The sequence below is a fragment of the Rutidosis leptorrhynchoides genome, chromosome 3 (genome assembly GCF_046630445.1).
Source record: "Rutidosis leptorrhynchoides isolate AG116_Rl617_1_P2 chromosome 3, CSIRO_AGI_Rlap_v1, whole genome shotgun sequence".
Taxonomy (NCBI): Eukaryota; Viridiplantae; Streptophyta; class Magnoliopsida; order Asterales; family Asteraceae; genus Rutidosis; species Rutidosis leptorrhynchoides.
The window spans coordinates 678720963-678740470 of record NC_092335.1 but is presented as its reverse complement, the minus strand read 5'-3'; the positions used below and the strand labels follow the sequence as shown (position 1 = coordinate 678740470).

At 33.6% G+C, this 19508-nt stretch overlaps 1 non-coding gene across 1 annotated transcript; it reads left to right on the top strand.

Annotated features, from left to right (window-relative positions):
• The first annotated feature begins 18822 nt into the window (after positions 1-18822).
• Positions 18823-18929, top strand: LOC139903494 (small nucleolar RNA R71). Its single transcript, XR_011778310.1, has one exon. It is a non-coding gene; the product is annotated as a small nucleolar RNA R71 (small nucleolar RNA).
• The last annotated feature ends 579 nt before the right edge of the window (positions 18930-19508 follow it).

Below are 19508 nucleotides of genomic sequence, written 5' to 3'. Positions count from 1 at the left end.
TTGATTTTCCTTTACCAAATTGTAACTTATTATCTTCGCATCTGGATTCTTTTCTAACTCCGTCCATTCTTTCTCTGATTACTGATACTATTTCACTCGGTAGTATGTCATTATTACGTTTAGTGATCAAAGCGTGTAGCATTAGACCATGCTTTAGTTCACAGGCAGTCTTCATTTTGTAAAAACCTAAAAAAAAAATAAAAATTCAGAATGGGGGGAGAAGACTAGTTCTTTAGGGTCTGCTAGGGAAAGACCATTCGGGTTCCATTTTCGAGAACTACACGAAAACAGACAATCTAACTCTAACAGAAATACATATTATCCTTTAAAGACTTGATTCTCCCCACACTTAGTTAGCTGTGGTGTCGAAATTGTGATTAACTTCGTTGTCGACTTCCATCGGACCATGTATGTAATGTTTAACTCTGTGACCATTAACTTTAAATTCAATCCCATTTGAATTTATTAATTCTATCGTTCCGTATGGGAAAACTCTTTTGACTATGAATGGTCCAGACCATCTTGATTTCAATTTTCCAGGAAATAGCTTGAATCGTGAATTGAAAAGAATAACTCTGTCTCCTTCTTTAAATTCTTTTGAACTTCTGATTCTTTTATCATGCCATTTCTTCGTTCTTTCTTTATAGATTAACGAATTTTCGTATGCTTCATGTCTTAATTCTTCTAATTCATTTAGTTGACTTAATCGTAGACGTCCGGCTTCATGTAAATCAAGATTACATGTCTTCAAAGCCCAAAATGCTTTGTGTTCAATTTCTACTGGAAGATGACATGCTTTTCCATAAACAAGTCTAAAAGGTGTGGTTCCAATTGGAGTTTTGTAGGCTGTTCTAAAAGCCCAGAGTGCATCCTCCAATTTAATGGACCATTCCTTCGGATTTGATCCTACGGTTTTCTCTAGAATACGTTTTAAAGCTCGGTTGGTATTTTCAACTTGTCCACTTGTTTGTGGATGATATGCGGTGGAGATTTTATGAGTTACTCCATATCTTTTAAGAACTTTCTCAAGTTGATTATTACAGAAATGAGTACCCCGATCACTTATTAAAGCTTTCGGTGTTCCAAACCTTGCAAAAAGACGTTTTAAAAAGTTGACTACAACTCGTGCATCGTTAGTTGGGAGAGCTTGTGCTTCCACCCATTTAGATACATAATCAATGGCTACGAGTATATATAGATTATTATTAGATTTTGGAAATGGACCCATAAAGTCAATACCCCAAATGTCAAATACTTCACATACTTGGATGACATTTTGTGGCATTTCATCACGTTGACTTATTTTTTCGGCCCTTTGACATGCATCACAGGATTTGCAAAGAAGGTGTGCGTCTTTGTAAATTGTAGGCCAATAGAATCCAGCTTCATAAACTTTTCTTGCTGTTAGTTGAGGCCCATAATGCCCTCCTGTTGGTCCTGTGTGACAATGGTTTAAAATTTTACTAGCTTCATCTCCAAATACACATCGGCATATTATTCCATCGGGACAACTTTTAAACAGATGTGGATCTTCCCAAAAATAGTGTTTTATATCACTGAAGAATTTCTTTCGTCTTTGGTACGATAATCCTTTTTCAAGGAATCCACAAACTAAGTAGTTTGCATAGTCTGCAAACCATGGGATTTCTTTATAATCTATCTTCAATAGATATTCATCAGGAAAGTTGTCTTGTATGGCCGATTCATTCAGAACTTCTAATTCGGGATTTTCAAGACGAGAAAGATGATCAGCGGCGAGATTTTCTGCTCCTCTTTTATCTCGGATTTCAATATCAAACTCTTGTAAGAGTAAGATCCAACGGATTAATCTTGGTTTAGCATCTTGTTTTGAAAATAGGTATCTAAGAGCAGAATGGTCGGTATAGACCACCGTTTTTGCTAGAACGAGATATGATCGAAATTTGTCAAAAGCAAAGACAATAGCAAGGAGTTCTTTTTCAGTAGTTGTATAGTTTGTTTGTGCTCCTTGTAATGTCTTACTAGCATAATATATAGGTTGAAATCGTTTTTCAATCCTTTGTCCTAAAACGGCTCCCATTGCAAAATCACTTGCATCGCACATTAGTTCAAATGGTAGATTCCAATTTGGTGTTATCATGATCGGCGCATTAGTGAGTTTTTCTTTAAGAATATTAAAAGATTTGATACACTCATCTGAAAAGATGAATGGAGCATCCTTTTCTAGGAGTTTATTCATAGGAGTGGCAATTTTAGAAAAATCTTTTATGAAACGTCGGTAAAAACCGGCATGCCCTAGAAAACTCCTAACTCCTCTAACATTTGTGGGATGTGGAAGTTTAGCAATTACATCTACTTTAGCTCTATCCACTTCAATTCCTTCTTTTGAAATTTTATGTCCAAGAACGATGCCTTCTTTAACCATGAAATGGCATTTCTCCCAATTAAGTACTAGATTTGATTTTTTGCATCTAATTAGCATTCGTTCCAGATTAATTAGACATGATTTAAATGTATCACCGAAGAATGAAAAGTCATCCATGAATACTTCCATGCATTCTTCTATCATGTCGTGAAAAATCGCCATCATACACCTTTGAAAGGTTGCAGGGGCGTTGCAAAGTCCAAATGGCATGCGTTTGTAAGCAAAAGTACCATAAGGGCACGTGAATGTGGTTTTCTCTTGATCCTCGGGTGCTATTGGAATTTGAAAATATCCGAAAAATCCGTCTAGAAAACAATAGTAACTATTTCCGGCTAATCTTTCCAACATTTGATCTATGAAAGGTACGGGAAAGTGATCTTTTCTGGTGGCGTCATTTAATTTTCTATAATCAATACATACACGCCATCCTGTTACAGTCCTAGTAGGAATAAGCTCATTTTTCTCATTTGTAATGACAGTCATGCCACCCTTCTTAGGTACGCATTGAACTGGGCTTACCCATGGACTATCAGAAATTGGATATATCAAACCTGCATCTAGCAGTTTAATAATCTCTTTCTTAACTACATCTTGCATATTAGGATTTTGTCTTCGCTGGCGTTGCACATACGTTTTATGACCTTGTTCCATAAGGATTTTATGTGTGCAATACGAAGGACTTATTCCTTTAATATCATGAATCTTCCATGAAATGGCTGGTTTATGAGCTTTCAACACAGAAATGAGTTGTGATTTCTCATTTTCTGTAAGAGAAGACGATATTATTACAGGTAATTCAGATTCACCATGTAAATAAGCGTATTCCAAATGGTTTGGAAGTGGCTTTAACTCTAATTTCGGAGGTTCTTCTATCGATGATTTATATCGATATCTGTCTTCTTCTTTTAGCATTTGAATTTCTTCTGTTGTTGGTTCATATCCATTAGCTATAAGTGTAGCTAACATTTCAGCTTCATCAATTGGTTCATTACCTTCTCCTAAAGAACATTCTCCTGTTCCTTGTAATTCTGGAAATTCTTCTAATAATTCTGCATGTGCATCTATAGTTTGAATATAATAACATGTATCATCTGCAGATTGTGGTTGTTGCATTGCTCTATCAACTGAAAAGGTAACACTCTCATCCTCTATACTTAGGGTCAGTTTCTTACCGAACACGTCTATCATTGCTTTAGCCGTGTTTAAGAATGGTCTTCCTAATATGAGAGGAACTTGAGAATCTTCTTCCATGTCCAAAACAACAAAATCTACTGGAAATACTAAAGTACCAACTTTAACTAGCATGTTCTTCATTATCCCTCTAGGATATTTTATTGATCTATCGGCTAGTTGTATGCTTATTCTGGTTGGTTTCAATTCTCCAAGGTCTAGTTTAGCGTATAGTGAATACGGCATTAGATTTATACTAGCCCCTAAGTCTGCCAATGCTTCTATTGAACTAAGACTACCCAGAAAACATGGAATTGTGAAACTTCCTGGATCAGATAATTTTTCTGGTATCTTATTCAACCGCACTGCTGAACAATTAGCATTCATAGTAACAGCCGAGAGTTCTTCCATTTTCTTTCTATTTGAGATTAGATCTTTCAAGAATTTAGCATATCTTGGCATTCCTGAAATCACATCAATGAAAGGAAGATTTACATTTATCTGTTTAAACATATCCAAGAATTTGGATTGCTCGGCTTCAAGTTTCTCTTTCTTCATTTTACTCGGGTAAGGAAGTGGTGGTTGGTATGGTTTAACATAAGGTTTATCCTTAACTGTGTTATCTTCATTAACTTTTTCAACTACCGGTTCTTTTTCCTTATCTTGATCAGGTTGTGGTTCTTATGGAGTAGGAATAGCTTCATCAGAAGTTACAGGTATTTCAGGTGGTTTAAGTGTTGTACCACTTCTTGTGGTAATGGCTTTAGCTGTTTCATTCCGGGGGTTAGCATTTGTATCGCTCGGTAAACTTCCCGGTTTTCTTTCACCTATTAACCTTGCTAGGTTACTCACTTCTTGTTCCAGATTTTGAATAGAAGCTTGTTGATTTCTAAATGCTTGAGCATTTTGTTCATTGGTTTGTTTCTGAGATGTGAAAAACTGCGTTTGAGTTTCAACTAGCTTCGTCATCATATCTTCTAAATTCGGCTTTTTATCATCGGTTTGTTGTGGTGGTTTGTTTTGAAAATTTGGTCTTTGCTGATTGTAAGTATTATTGGATACTTGTTGATTGCTAGGACCTTGTTGGTTGTTGTATGGAATATTTCGGTTATAATTCTGGTTTTGATTGTAAATCGGTCTTGGCGGTTGATAATTATTCTGATAATTATTTCCAGGCCTTTGGTTTATGTATGAAATATTCTCTCTTTGTTCCATTGTTAATTCAATACTGAGACAATCTTTTGTCAAATGTGGTCCTCCACACTGCTCACAACTAATTCGTATTGAGTGAATATCCTTAGTCATCTTTTCCATTCGTCTCTCCACAGCATCTATCTTTGCGGAAATGGAATCTAAGTCATGGCTAGAATCGGCTCTAGCTGCTTTAGATGATCTAATGATGTCTTTTTCTTGGTGCCACTCATGTGAGTGGGAAGCAGTATTATCAATAATTTTGTAAGCATCAGTTTCGGTTTTCTTCATAATAGAACCACCAGCTGCTATATCTATGTCTTTTCTTGTAGTGATGTCGCATCCTTGGTAGAATATTTGTACTATTTGACAGGTGTCTAAACCATGTTGCGGACATCCTCTTAATAACTTTCCATATCTTGTCCACGCCTCATATAGAGTTTCATTTGGTTTCTGTGTGAACGTAACAATTTCTGCTTGAAGTCTTACGGCTTTAGATGCAGGAAAGAATTTTTTAAGAAATTTGTCAACTAAAACGTCCCATGTATCGATCGCCCCTTCAGGTAACGATTCCAACCAATCTTTGGCTTCTCCCTTTAAAGTCCAGGGAAATAACATGAGATATATCTGTTCATCCTCCACTTCTCGGATTTTAAATAGTGTGCAGATCCTATTAAAGGTACGTAGGTGTTCATTTGGATCTTCCTTCGGCGCACCACTAAATTGGCATTGATTAGTCACCATGTGTAGAATTTGTCCTTTGATTTCATAATCTGGCGCATTAATGTCTGGATGAGTAATTGCGTGACCTTGGCCAGTGCGTTTAGCTCTCATTCGGTCTTCCATACTTAAAGGTTCCAGATTCTCCATAATTGAATTTGTTGAATCTGTATCACTAGATGATTCTGATTTAATGGTTCGTTCCTCAACAATCTCTGTTTGAATGATTGGTGGCTCCGGAGGAAAGTTTAATGGTTCAGGATCTACGAACCGTTCCTGAATATTTTCCGGATTCTCAATTGTGAGGTTGGGTTTAAAAAATGGATTATCGTAAATTTGAACTGAAGTACTTGGTCGACTGGATGACGATTCTAAAGAAAAATCAACGGCGGTTATATTTGCTAAATGTCTTGATCTAGTTACAGGTGGTGAACGTACAAAAGGTGATGAACGTCTTGCTCGGTGCATTCACTGAATATCCTATTAGTTTTAAAAAGGAAAGAAAAATTATAATAAGTTATCCAATCAATAGACTTTTCTGATTTTGCCCACGTTTCGAATAGCTAAAAGATGCAGCAGAGGGGCAGGATTCGTTTGGTCTCAATATAATTGAGGACTGTTTGGCTCCAATAACCCGGTCCACGTACAAATCCAACTATTACTACGAACCAGAAAATTTTGATGTCTATCAATTTAACCACTCAAAATAAATTTTCGTAATTTTAAGAAATTTAGATAAGAAGTAGAATAAAAATCTATGTCCTAAAACTAGAATAGCGAGAAATAAGAAAGAAAAAGAGTTCGTCGAAAAAGGTCGAAAAAGAAAAAAAATGGTTGAAAAATAAAAGGTGACGGAAAAATAAAAGAAACTTATAAAAACTTAAAAATACTTGACTAACCTAACCTTATTACTACAACTAACTTAAAATTATAATCGCAAATTGAGATTACTAATTGGAATGATAATTGATACATAGTAAAAGGTGTCTAAAAATATTAAAGCTTACAAGAAAGACTAAATACCAAATGGAAATAACTTAAAAAGAAACTAAAACTTAAAAAGGAGTCACAAAATTCTAAAGCACCTAAATCTTAGTCTAAAGAAAAAGCACTTAAGGAATTCTACGGCAAAGCCTAAAAATCTAGGAGTAAAAATAACTATAGCAAAAACTAAGTTTAAAATTAAATATGAGCTAAAAATACAAATATTACGCTACAACGATTAAAAAGGGACAAAATATAAAAATATACAAAAAGTTGTAAAAAGTACAATTTTTATAAAAATATTATTTTTATATTATTTATTTAATAAAACTACTAATTTTACAATTTAATAAAACTAATTAATACTAAATACATAAATTAAATAAAAAGTAAAAGTTAAAATAAAATTAATTATAATAATAATACATAATTAGGGTTTATATTAATAATAATTAATAAATACTCCGTAATTAATACAGATTTAGGGTTCTGTCGGTGGTGTCAGAGTCACTCCGCGACTTGCGGTAATTAAAACTTCAAACCCCGCGACTCGCGGGGTTCCAAAATTCAGATGACAGCTTATTTCTTCAACGCGTTTTTCTTTATTTATTTATTTATTTTATTTTCTGTTTTTAATTTTTTCTGTTTATAATAAAAAAAATAATATGTGTATAAATAAAACTTATATTTAAAACTTAAATAAAAATAGAATTACTTTATAATTTTAATAAATAAAATGATTAAAACTAGATTTATATATATATCTTTTTTTTTATGTTTTTTTTATATTATATTAGCGTTGCGCTTCCGGCGTTTAGAAATGTCCCCGGCAGCGGCGCCAAAAAATACTTGATGTTATGCGAGGTGTATATAAAATAGTTTATATTTTACTAGGAAAACACTATTAAATACGATACAATTTTACACAAGATATTTATTTATTTATAGAATGGATATACTTAAACCTTGCTACAACACTTATAGGCAGTGTACCTAATCGTAAAGTAGTGTAGTTTTTAGTAAGTCCGGTTCGTTCCACAGGGAAATCTTTAAACAAAGCTCAACGCTATATTAGTTTACTTTTATAAAAATACAAACATATATATAAGTAATATTATTATTATAAAGGGGGGTTTTTACCGTTTAATGACCGGTTTGTCGATTTTAAGACTTTAGTCGCAGTTAAAACCTATTGTAAAATATAAAATAAATACAAGACTTAAATTAAAGCGTAAAGTAAATAACGATAATGAAATTGCGAATAATAAAAGTGCGATAAAATAAACTTGCGATAATTAAAAAGTACGATAATTAAAAATGCAATTAAATATAATAACAATAAAAAATGCGATAATTAGAAGTGCAATTAAATATAAAATAAAGGAAATTAAATATGAAATAAAAGAATTATGCTTATTTAAACTTCCGTAATCATGATGTTTGACGTGTTGATTTTAGTTTTATGCCCCATGGGTTAATTGTCCTTTGTCCTGGATTATTTAATATGTCCGTCTGGTTTTTGTCCATAACAGTCCATCAGTCATAAATATAAAGTGCGAGTGTCCTCGTCAAATTATTATTATACCCGAAGTTAAATATTCCAACTAATTGGGGATTCGAATTGTAACAAGGTTTTAATACTTTGTTTAATGAATACACCAGGTTATCAACTGCGTGTAAACCAAGGTTTTACTACTTTGTTAACAATTACACCAATTACCCTTGAATGTAATTTCACCCCTGTTTTAATTATTCTAGTGGCTATTAATCCATTCCCGTGTCCGGTTTAAATGAACGATTATTCGTACATATAAATACCCCGCCCATCGTGTCCGATCGAGTGTATATGGTAATTTATAGGGACGCCCAATTGTAAATCTTTATATTAACATTAACAAACTATCATTTAGTTAAACAAATATAAAGCCCATTAATAGCCCATAGTCTAATTTCCACAAGTGTCGTTCTTTTGTCCAAACCCCAATTATGGTACAAAGCCCAATTACCCAATTTTAGTAATTAGCCCAACATCATGATTACTTCGTTTTAAATAAGCATAATAATAACTAAGCTACGAGACATTAATATAAAAAGGTTGAACATAACTTACAATGATTAAAAATAGCGTAGCGTTACACGGACAGAATTTCGACTTACACCCTTACAACATTCGCTAACATACCCTTATTATTAGAATTATAATTAAAATTAAAATTAAAATATAAATTATATATATATATTTTACGTATATATGAGAGAAGAGAGAAATAGAATATGTTTTTGCGATCAGAATTCGGTTGGCTTTATAGGGATTTTCGATTTTTGGGGCTCCGCGACTAGCGGCAAAATCCTCTTCAAACTCCGCGAGTCGCAGAGAATGAATTTACAGCTCACACCCTTGGAGTCTTTCTCTGCCGACGGTTTTATAATATATATATAATATATATATAATTAATATAATTAATTATATATTATATTATATTTATATACATAGTTAACTTGTAATTTTTAGTCCGTTGCGTCGAGCGTTAAGAGTTGACTCTGGTCCCGGTTCCGGATTTTCGAACGTCCTTGCGTACAATTTTATATTTTGTACTTTGCGTTTTGAATCTTGTACTCTTGTAATTTTGAGACGTTTCTTATCAATAATTGGAACCTTTTTGATTGTCTTTTGTACTTTTGAGCTTTTTGGTCGTTTTCGTCTTCAATTCGTCGAATCTGTCTTTTGTCTTCACCTTTTATTATTTAAACGAATATCACTTGTAAATAGAACAATTGAAACTAAAAGCTTGTCTTTCTTGAGGAATAATGCTATGAAATATATGTTCATTTTTAGCATTATCAAATACCAAACTAAATTCTATAATCTAATTCATATAAAAAAAATCATCTCCCTAATTATACAAGATGGATCCCGTATCTAGTTCAAATTCCTTGAATTCTGACAGCTATTCCGATATGGATATTCACCTGAACTCTGAAGACAGTGTAACCGGAATGGATCAACCAATTAGCCATCATCTATTCTGGATGAATTGGGGATGGGTTTGTAGCTTACTTAGTCATTGGAGACAAGAAGAAGGCGATCCCTTCCATCCACCACATTGCCCTCTTGGCGAAGAACCTGAAGCACTTACCGGCGAACCTGTTCGTAATACCATTTTCTCTCTCATTTCCAGAGTATCTAGTCATGATTATATACTATCTCACATTCTAAATCTTATTCGTCCGCTCGTCCGAACCACCGATCATCCCGGTATAATAGAAGAATTCAACGAGCTTCGCGCTCGGGTAGTGGCTTTGGGGAATATGGTGCGAAGGTTACAAACACCAGCAGCAGCAGCAGCAGCATAACCAGTACCACCATCATCAACAACAACAGTACCATTACCACCACCAACAACCACATCCGCATCCCACATCACATCTAAAAAAAAACTGTACTTCAGATATCAACATCATATGCACCGTAGATACCAAGTAGTGCCAACAACAATAAATGAAGAAGTACTGATTCATAACTTCATCGAAAAAATATTCTACGGTGATTATGTAATCTCTAAAATCTTAGAGATTATTTATCCCAGTTCTAACCGTAAATCAGATAAATAGAAGGAAGAATAGAAACCCTGACAAGAATGATGCGTAAGGTACAAGCTAGACTTGTTTTACCAACAGCATCAATAGTACCCTTAGCCTCACCAGCACAGTTAGTGCTGTCAACATCATTAGAATCATCAGCACCTCTAACATCACAAGCTCCGCCAGTTCAAGAAAGCATCATGGATATTATTACAAGTCAACAACGCGTATATTTGTATCAACGAGTTATGAAATATTAACTCATTCCTTCTGAAGAATTTATATGTATATCTTATATATATTTTAAAACCATCATAAATCTTTTCGTACTAAGCTATTAAGTATGAATTGAAAAAGGGTAAATACTACTCGGTTAAATTCATATTACTAATATGCTATGATGTACATCCTTCGTTAACAACTTAACCTTCGTTAACTACAATCTCTCTTTCAATCCAAAGAATTCCGTTTCATAATAAACCAAGTGTATTATTCAATAATATGGTTGATTTTACACTTTCATCTTCGATGCACTCAAAACTTTCTAGAAAACATCATTTGCACCTTGCGAAGTTTGCAAGAATTCCACGAATATCAACACCCTTCACCAAGGAATATCAATAAGAATAAATAATGAAGTATTGATTTCATTAGCGAAATACTCCGCAAAGATTATGTAATCTTTAATATTTTTGAGATTATTCATTTCTAATTCAAGCCGAAAATCAAATGAGCTTAATATGATATTAACTCATTAAATCTGTATTACATCTGAAGAAAATATACATACATATATTTTCATAAAAACGGTAATAAAAATTCTTTTGTACAAAGTATTAATTGTGAAATCTTTAACGGGTAGGTAATACTCGGGAAATATATAAGTTCACAATTAATATGTTATATTGTACATTCTTCAACTTTGATTCAAAAATTATTAACTATGCTCACAGCGATATACAATCATTTTCATACAAATTCAATTACATATTCTGATATTAACGGATCAGAATCCAAGTCATAACTCTGAACCGGTGAAATCATTCTTAGATCTCTACATCTTTCAAAGCTATACTTTGACTTCAAAACTGTGAAAGATCCTTTGGTATTGTTTTTACCAAAAATAACCTTGCAATTCCTTTTCAAAGTATCCAGTATTATCAACCATTCAACCAGTCAACGACGACCTTTCAGACTTGTAATTTTGGCATATACGTTTTTGTTACTGGGGAACCTTTCATGTTCCACCACATTAGCAGTAAATTTACCAACAACTTCATTGATCTTTGACCTTCCGAAAAATCCTTATACTCATTGAAACTGTATCATGTACTCATCCACATCTTGTAACGGCAATTGCCATACCAACTATCAGGAATTAGCAATTAGTATCTTGAAATCTTGTAGCACGTCTACGCCAACAGTTATATGTGTACATATAACGTCTACCTCCTAGACTTACATACTTCGAATGTGAAGTTTCCGGAAAACAGCCCAAACTACGAAACTAGTTCTCCGAATTTTGGAAAAATGTTGATGAAGCAGCAAAAACTGTAAATGACCTTAACAGTCAAAAGTTTGATGATAAAGAATAGTATGGTGGTAAAGCAGAGAAAAAGAGAAGGTTTGGAATTGAAAAACGGATTGAGCAGACCATGAAGGAGGCTGTGGACAAATCACAAAGACTAAATCTACCTTCAAAGAATCCAAATGATTCAGAGTCTGCTGAAATCATTAGCGAATACCTTGCTCCTTACTCTAAAACTTTTGCGGACAATATTCTTCATCATCATCTTATCTTAAATATTCTAAGATATCATCGTATCTCCCATTATAAATATCCTCCATATTTCTGAAGATATTTTTCGAAACCATTCTTATCTGAAATCATTACCTCTTCGCGCTATCTGTGTTACATCATAAAAGAAACTATTTTAGTTTCTAAAATCTGAAAAATTAAAAAAAAATGGATGTTTTGAAGTAATGTTGGGAACTGAAGCATGAGTTAGTATAATATAATGACACTTGATCAACGTGATTATATTACAGTAAGTCATGCTGAGTTTCTAATGGAACGTGATAAAGTTTCACAGATCACAGCCTCATCATAAACCATGTTACATAACTCTTTCATTCTATATAATCTCTAAATATATCAAGAAAATATATTTCTTGATGATTCGGTCTTTTCCGGATATTCTGGTAATTTGACAAGTCAGATTGTGCCATTACCGTTTCTTTCTTAGAACATTAATTATGTTTATTCTGAAATTCATACCTACGAATTCTGGACCATTATTCGCTTGACTTAAGGTCGGGAAGAGAAAACGAAAGCATGAAGCTCCGAAATATAATGGAGAACATAAAGCCCGATAACAACCCCGAAATTACAAACCGTGTATATCAATGCGTATAGCAATATAAAGACACGGGAGAATGAAAAACAATATAACCCCAAGGTAATAGTAGAAGAAAATAACTTCCTCTGGTGGTAGATGAAAAAGAAGAATGACAGATATGAAAGTTAGGAATATATCAAGAATCAGAACTGGATGAAGCATTTTTCACAATCTTTTGAAAATAGGAAATGAGAAAGAAGATGTAAGAGTGATGAAAATAATGAAACGGAAGAGGTCAATTTATAGCGAAATATCAAACATAGCAATCGAGGCAAATTACGCATTTAATCAAAAGAAATCTTAATTTCCTTAAATTTCGAAGAATCAAATCTTATTTAGATTATGAAGATTTTCTATTCCTTAAATTACGAAAATCAATCGTTAATATGTCAAGAGTTAAGACGAATCTCTATTCTTCATTTCACTCTTTTACGATAACTTCTCTCATACGCTTCGAATAATCGGATTGTTGTATCCATATTATTCAACGGTGATAAAACTCTATTTATCAACACATATACGTCATGAAAACATTTTTATTGTTAGTCATGACGACCTCACTCAAATTTCGGGACGAAATTTCTTTAACGGGTAGGTACTGTGATGACCCGGAAATTTCTGATCAAATTTAAACTTAATCTTTGTATGATTAACATTTCTGATGCAATAAGCAAAGTCTGTAAAACTGAATCTAAAAATTTTTGAACTACTTTCATATATTCAAATACCTTTCGGTTGTTTTCGATGATTCGCGAACAATTATATGTAAATAGATACATATATACTATAACTTGAAAAGGTAACAATGTATTAATTATTTGATACCGTACATTAAACTTATTGGTTTAAATATCTATTTGAATATATATGATAAGTTGAAATATTTATTATTAAAATTTATTTATAAATAACTTCCAATGTGTATTTAAAAACTGATTTATGTATATTAAAAAGATATATACATATATATAATTTCAAGTTATTTAGTAAACGATAGTAACATTCGTTTGTTAATTCGATTGATATTTAGATAATTGAACTAAAACGTTTAAGATGAACAAGTAAAACACTAATTTGCTACAGTACCCAAAATGCTACAGTGTTTTCGAAAATCACTATTTGCTACAGTGAAATTGACTTGCTACATTGAATTGCTACAGTAACTGTGCTACAGTAAAACACTATTTCAGAATAAATAAATAAACATATATATGTATATGTATATACTACGAGACGATGATTTATAGAAGCAAATAACCAAAACACTTAATTGATTAAAGCTACACTTAGAGTGACATAGTTATCAATGATTAAGTTCATATTTTGACAAAGGTACGAGTCACGAAACGAAAAGTACTAGTTTTCTCAGCGTACGAAAGGGCGTTCGAAAAACCGGAACCTGGACATAATTCGAGTGATGACGTACGACTTATTGGAACAAAAATTACAAGTCAACTATGCACATAAATTTAATATAATATATAATTAATTATATAAATTATATATATTATATTTATATTTATTTATTATGTCGACAAGCTAGATTACAAAAACAATGTGAGCTGAAAAACCCACCCATGCGATCGCATGGGATTTGGCCTAGGAAGCCATGCGATCGCATGGCAGTCTGGTCCAGGCCACATCTATAAAAGCCGATGTTTTGTGCTTCTGATTTCATTCCTACTCCGTATTATATTTATTAATTATATTATTATTATTATTATTATTATTATTATTATTATTATTATTATTATTATTATTATTAATCTTAATATTATTAGTAGTATTATTATTAATTAGTATTATACATAAAATACTACGACGAGGTCATGAGCGTGTCATTTTCAAAATGGTTTTCAAGCGGGATAGAGCTAAGGAAATTATGGGTTATTGCCAAAGAGATTATGGGTAATGTTCGGGGGTATATTTATGAATCAAACCTAGTGTTTATCATCTCCGTTGCGTCTACGTACTTTCCTACAATATTGAATCTCAATATTGATACGTTGAAATCTACGGTTATTTGGTAATCCGTGTTTCGATCACATTTTGGTGAACGACTTTATATGCTGCTAAGGTGAGTTTCATAAGATCCCTTTTACTCTCTACATTTTTGGGCTGAGAATACATGCAAATGCTTTATTAACCGATATACAATATTTATATGCGTGAGTTTCATTTGCTCCCTTTTTAAATGCTTTTGCAATATATATTTTTGGGCTGAGAATACATGCACTTTATTTTAAACGTAAAGGATACAAGTACATACTAAATTCTACACAGAGTTGAAACCGAAAATCCCTTAGCTTTGGTAACTAGTAACTGTCGGTTATAAGAACTGGTGGGCGCGAGTAGTTATATATGGATCCATAGGGCTTGACATCCCCGTTTGTTCCAGGTATAGAAACCCTAGCCTGAACTATAAAACAGACGTATGCTATTTGAGTTTAGTACACGTTGGTTTGCGTGTATTGTACATGTTGGTTGCATGTATGTTAAAACAGGGGTACTTATTATAACGTTAAAGCTTAGTTACCAGGGTGCTCAATCTCGTAGAATATTTTGATAAACGTTTCTGGATGAAACAACTGAAATCTTGTGATCCACCTTTATATACAGATTATGCGAAACATACAAACTATGAACTCACCAACCTTTGTGTTAACACTTGTTAGCATGTTTATTCTCAGGTTTCCTAGAAGTCTTCCGCTGTTTGCTTATATGATAGACAAGCTATGTGCATGGAGTCTTACATGGCATATTTTTCAAGAAAACGTTGCATTCACCAAATCATCACCATGTATCTTATTTTGACTGCATTGTCAACGGAAATACTGTTGTAAACTATTATTTACAGTGATTGTCTATATGTAGAAATCATCAGATGTCGAAAACCTTTGATTTAAATATTCATATTTGGTTTGCCTTTTCAAAAGAATGCAACGTTTATAAAACGTATCATATAGAGGTCAAATACCTCGGAATAAAATCGATGAATGACGTGTTCGTCCATATGGATTTGGAGCAATCGTCACATAAGAGTAAGATCCAATGGATTAATCGTGGTTTGGTATCTTGTTTTGAAAATAGGTATCTAAGAGCAGAATGGTCGGTATAGACCACCGTTTTAGCAAGAACGAGATATGAACGAAATTTGTCAAAAGCAAAGACAATGGCAAGGAGTTCTTTTTCAGTAGTTGTGTAATTCGTTTGTGCTCCTTGTAATGTCTTACTAGCGTAATAAATAGGTTGAAATCGTTTTTCAATCCTTTGTCCTAAAACGGCTCCCATTGCAAAATCACTTGCATCGCACATGAGTTCAAATGGTAAATTCCAATTTGGAGTTATCATGATCGGCGCATTAGTGAGTTTTTCTTTAAGAATATTAAAAGATTTAATGCATTCATCTGAAAAGATGAATGGAGCATCCTTTTCTAGGAGTTTATTCATAGGAGTGGCAATTTTAGAAAAATCTTTTATGAAACGTCAGTAAAAATCGGCATGCCCTAGAAAACTCCTAACTCCTCTAACATTGGTGGGATGTGAAAGTTTAGCAATTACATCTACTTTAGCTCTATCCACTTCAATTCCTTCCTTTAAAATTTTATGACCAAGAACGATGCCTTCTTTAACTATGAAATGGCATTTCTCCTAATTAAGTACTAGATTTGATTGCTCGCATCTAATAAGCATTCGTTCAAGATTAACTAGACATGATTCAAAAGTATCACCGAAGACTGAAAAGTCATCCATGAAAACTTCCATGCATTCTTCTATCATGTCATGAAAAATCGCCATCATGCACCTTTGAAAGGTTGCAGGGGCGTTGCAAAGTCCAAATGGCATGCGTTTGTAAGCAAAAGTACCATAAGGGCACGTGAACGTGGTTTTCTCTTGATCTTCGGGTGCTATTGGAATTTGAAAGTATCCGTAAAATCCATCAAGAAAATAATAGTAACTGTTTCCAGTTAACCTTTCCAACATTTGATCAATGAAAGGTAAGGGAAAGTGATCTTTTCTGGTGGCGTCATTTAATTTTCTATAATCAATACAGACACGCCATCCTGTTACAGTCCTAGTAGGAATAAGCTCATTTTTTCATTTGTGATGACAGTCATGCCACCCTTCTTAGGTACACATTGAACTGGGCTTACCCATGGACTATCAGAGATTGGATAAATTAATTCTGCATCAAGCAATTTAATATTTTCTTTCTTAACAACATCTTGCATATTAGGATTTAGTCTTCATTAGCGTTGCACATACGTTTTATGACCTTCTTTCATAAGGATTATATGTGTGCAATACGAAGGACTTATGCCTTTAATGTCATGAATCTTCCATGCAATAGCTGGTTTATGAGCTTTTAGCACAGAAATGAGTTGAGATTTTTCATTTTCAGTAAGAGAAGACGATATTATTACAGGTAATTCAGATTCACCATGTAAATAAGCATATTCCAAATGGTTTGGAAGTGGCTTTAACTCTAATGTCGGTGGTTCTTCTATCGATGATTTATATCGATATATGTCTTCTTCTTTTAGCATTTAAATTTCTTCTGTTGTTGGTTCATATCCATTAGCCATAAGTGCGGCTAACATTTCAGCTTCATCAATTGGTTCAGTTCCTTCTCCTAAAGAACATTCTCCTGTTCCTTGTAATTCTGGAAATTCTTCTAACAATTCTGCATGTGAATCTATAGTTTGAATATAATAACATGTATCATCTACAGATTGCGGTTGTTGCATGGCTCTATCCACAGAAAAGGTAACACTCTCGTCCTCTATACTTAGGGTCAGTTTCTTACCGAACACGTCTATTATTGCTTTAGTCGTGTTTAAGAATGGTCTTCCTAATAATAGAGGAACTCGAGAATCTTCTTCCATGTCCAAAATAACAAAATCTACTGGAAATACTAAAGTATCAACTTTAACTAGCATGTTTTCCATTATCCCTCTAGAATATTTTACTGATCGATCGGCTAGTTGTATGCTTATTCGTGTTGGTTTCAATTCTCCACGGTCTAGTTTAGCGTATAATGAATACGGCATTAGATTTATACTAGCACCTAAATCTGCCAATGCTTCTATTGAACTAAGACTACCCAGAAAATATGAAATTGTGAAACTTCCTGGATCTGATAATTTTTCTGGTAGTTTATTCAGTAGCACTGCAGAACAATTAGCATTCATTGTAACAGCCGAGAGTTCTTCCATTTTCTTTCTATTTGTGATTAGATCTTTCAAGAATTTGGCATATCTTGGCATTCCTGAAATCACATCAATGAAAGGAAGATTTACATTTATTTATTTAAACATATCCAAGAATTTGGATTGCTCGGCTTCAAGTCTTTCTTTTCTCATTTTACTTGGGTAAGGAAGTGGTGGTTGATATGCTTTAACATAAGGTTTAGCCTTAACTGTGTTATCTTCATTAACCTTTTCAACTATCGGTTCTGTTTCCTTATCTTGCTCAGATTGTGGTTCTTGTGTAGTAGGAGTAGAGTCATCAGAAATTACAGGTATTTCAGGTGGTTTAAGTGTAATACCACTTCTCGTGGTAATGGCTTTAGCTGTTTCATTCCGAGGGTTAGCATTTGTATCACTAGGTAGACTTCCCGGTTTTCTTTCACCTATCAACCTTGCTAGGTTGCTTACTTCTTGTTCTAGATTTTGAATAGAAGCTTGTTGATTTCTAAATGCTTGAGCATTTTATTCATTGGTTTGTTTCTGAGATGTGAAAAACTGCGTTTGAGATTCAACTAGCTTCGACAACATATCTTCTAAATTTGGCTTTTTAACATCGGTGTGTGGTGGTTTATTTTGAAAAATAGGTCTTTGCTGATTGTAAGTATTATTGGATACTTGTTGATTACTAGGACCTTGTTGGTTGTTGTATGGAATATTTCGATTATAATTCTGATTTTGATTGTAGATTGGTCTTGGTGGTTGATAATTATTCTGATAATTATTTCCAGGCCTTTGGTTCATGTATGAAACATTATCTCTTTGTTCCATTGTTTGTTCAATACTGAGACAATCTTTTGTCAAATGTGGTCCTCCACACTGCTCACAACTAATTCGTATTGAGTGAATATCTTTAGTCATCTTTTCCATTCGTCTCTCGACAGCATCTATCTTTGCAGAAATGGAATCAAAGTCATGGCTAGAATCGGCTCTAGCCGCTTTAGATGATCTAACGATATCTTTTTCTTGGTGCCACTCATGTGAGTGGGAAGCAGTGTTATCAATAATTTTGTAAGCTTCAGTTCCGGTTTTCTTCATAATAGAACCGCCAGCTGCTATATCGATGTCTTTTCGCGTAGTGATATCGCATCCTTGGTAGAATATTTGTACTATTTGATAAGTGTCTAAACCATGTTGCGGACATCCTCTCAATAACTTTCCAAATCTTGTCCATGCTTCATATAGAGTTTCATTTGGCTTTTGCGTGAACGTAACAATTTCTCTTTGAAGTCTCACGGCTTTAGATGCCGGAAAGAATTGTTTAAGAAATTGTTCAACTAAAACATCTCATGTATCAATCGCCCCTTCAGGTAACGATTCTAACCAATCTTTGGATTCTACCTTTAAAGTCCAGGGAAATAACATGAGATATATCTGTTCATCCTCCACTTCTCGGATTTTGAATAGAGTACAGATCCTATTAAAGGTTCGAAGATGTTCGTTTGGATCTTCCTTCGGCGTACCACTAAATTGGCATTGATTAGTTACCATGTGTAGGATTTGTCCTTTGATTTCATAATCTGGCGCATTAATGTCTGGTTGAGTAATGGCATGACCTTGGCCAGTTCGTTTAGCTCTCATTCGGTCTTCCATACTTAGAGGTTCCAGATTTTCCATGATTGAATTTGTTGAATCTGAATCGCTAGAAGATTCTGACTTAATGGTTTCTTTCTCGACAATTTCTGGATGAGTGATTTGTGGTTTAGGAGGAATGATTAGTGGTTCAGGATCTCTGAATTGTCCCTGAATATCCTCCGGGATCTCAATTGTGAAGTCGGCTTCAAAAAATGGATTATCGAAAATTTGAATTGG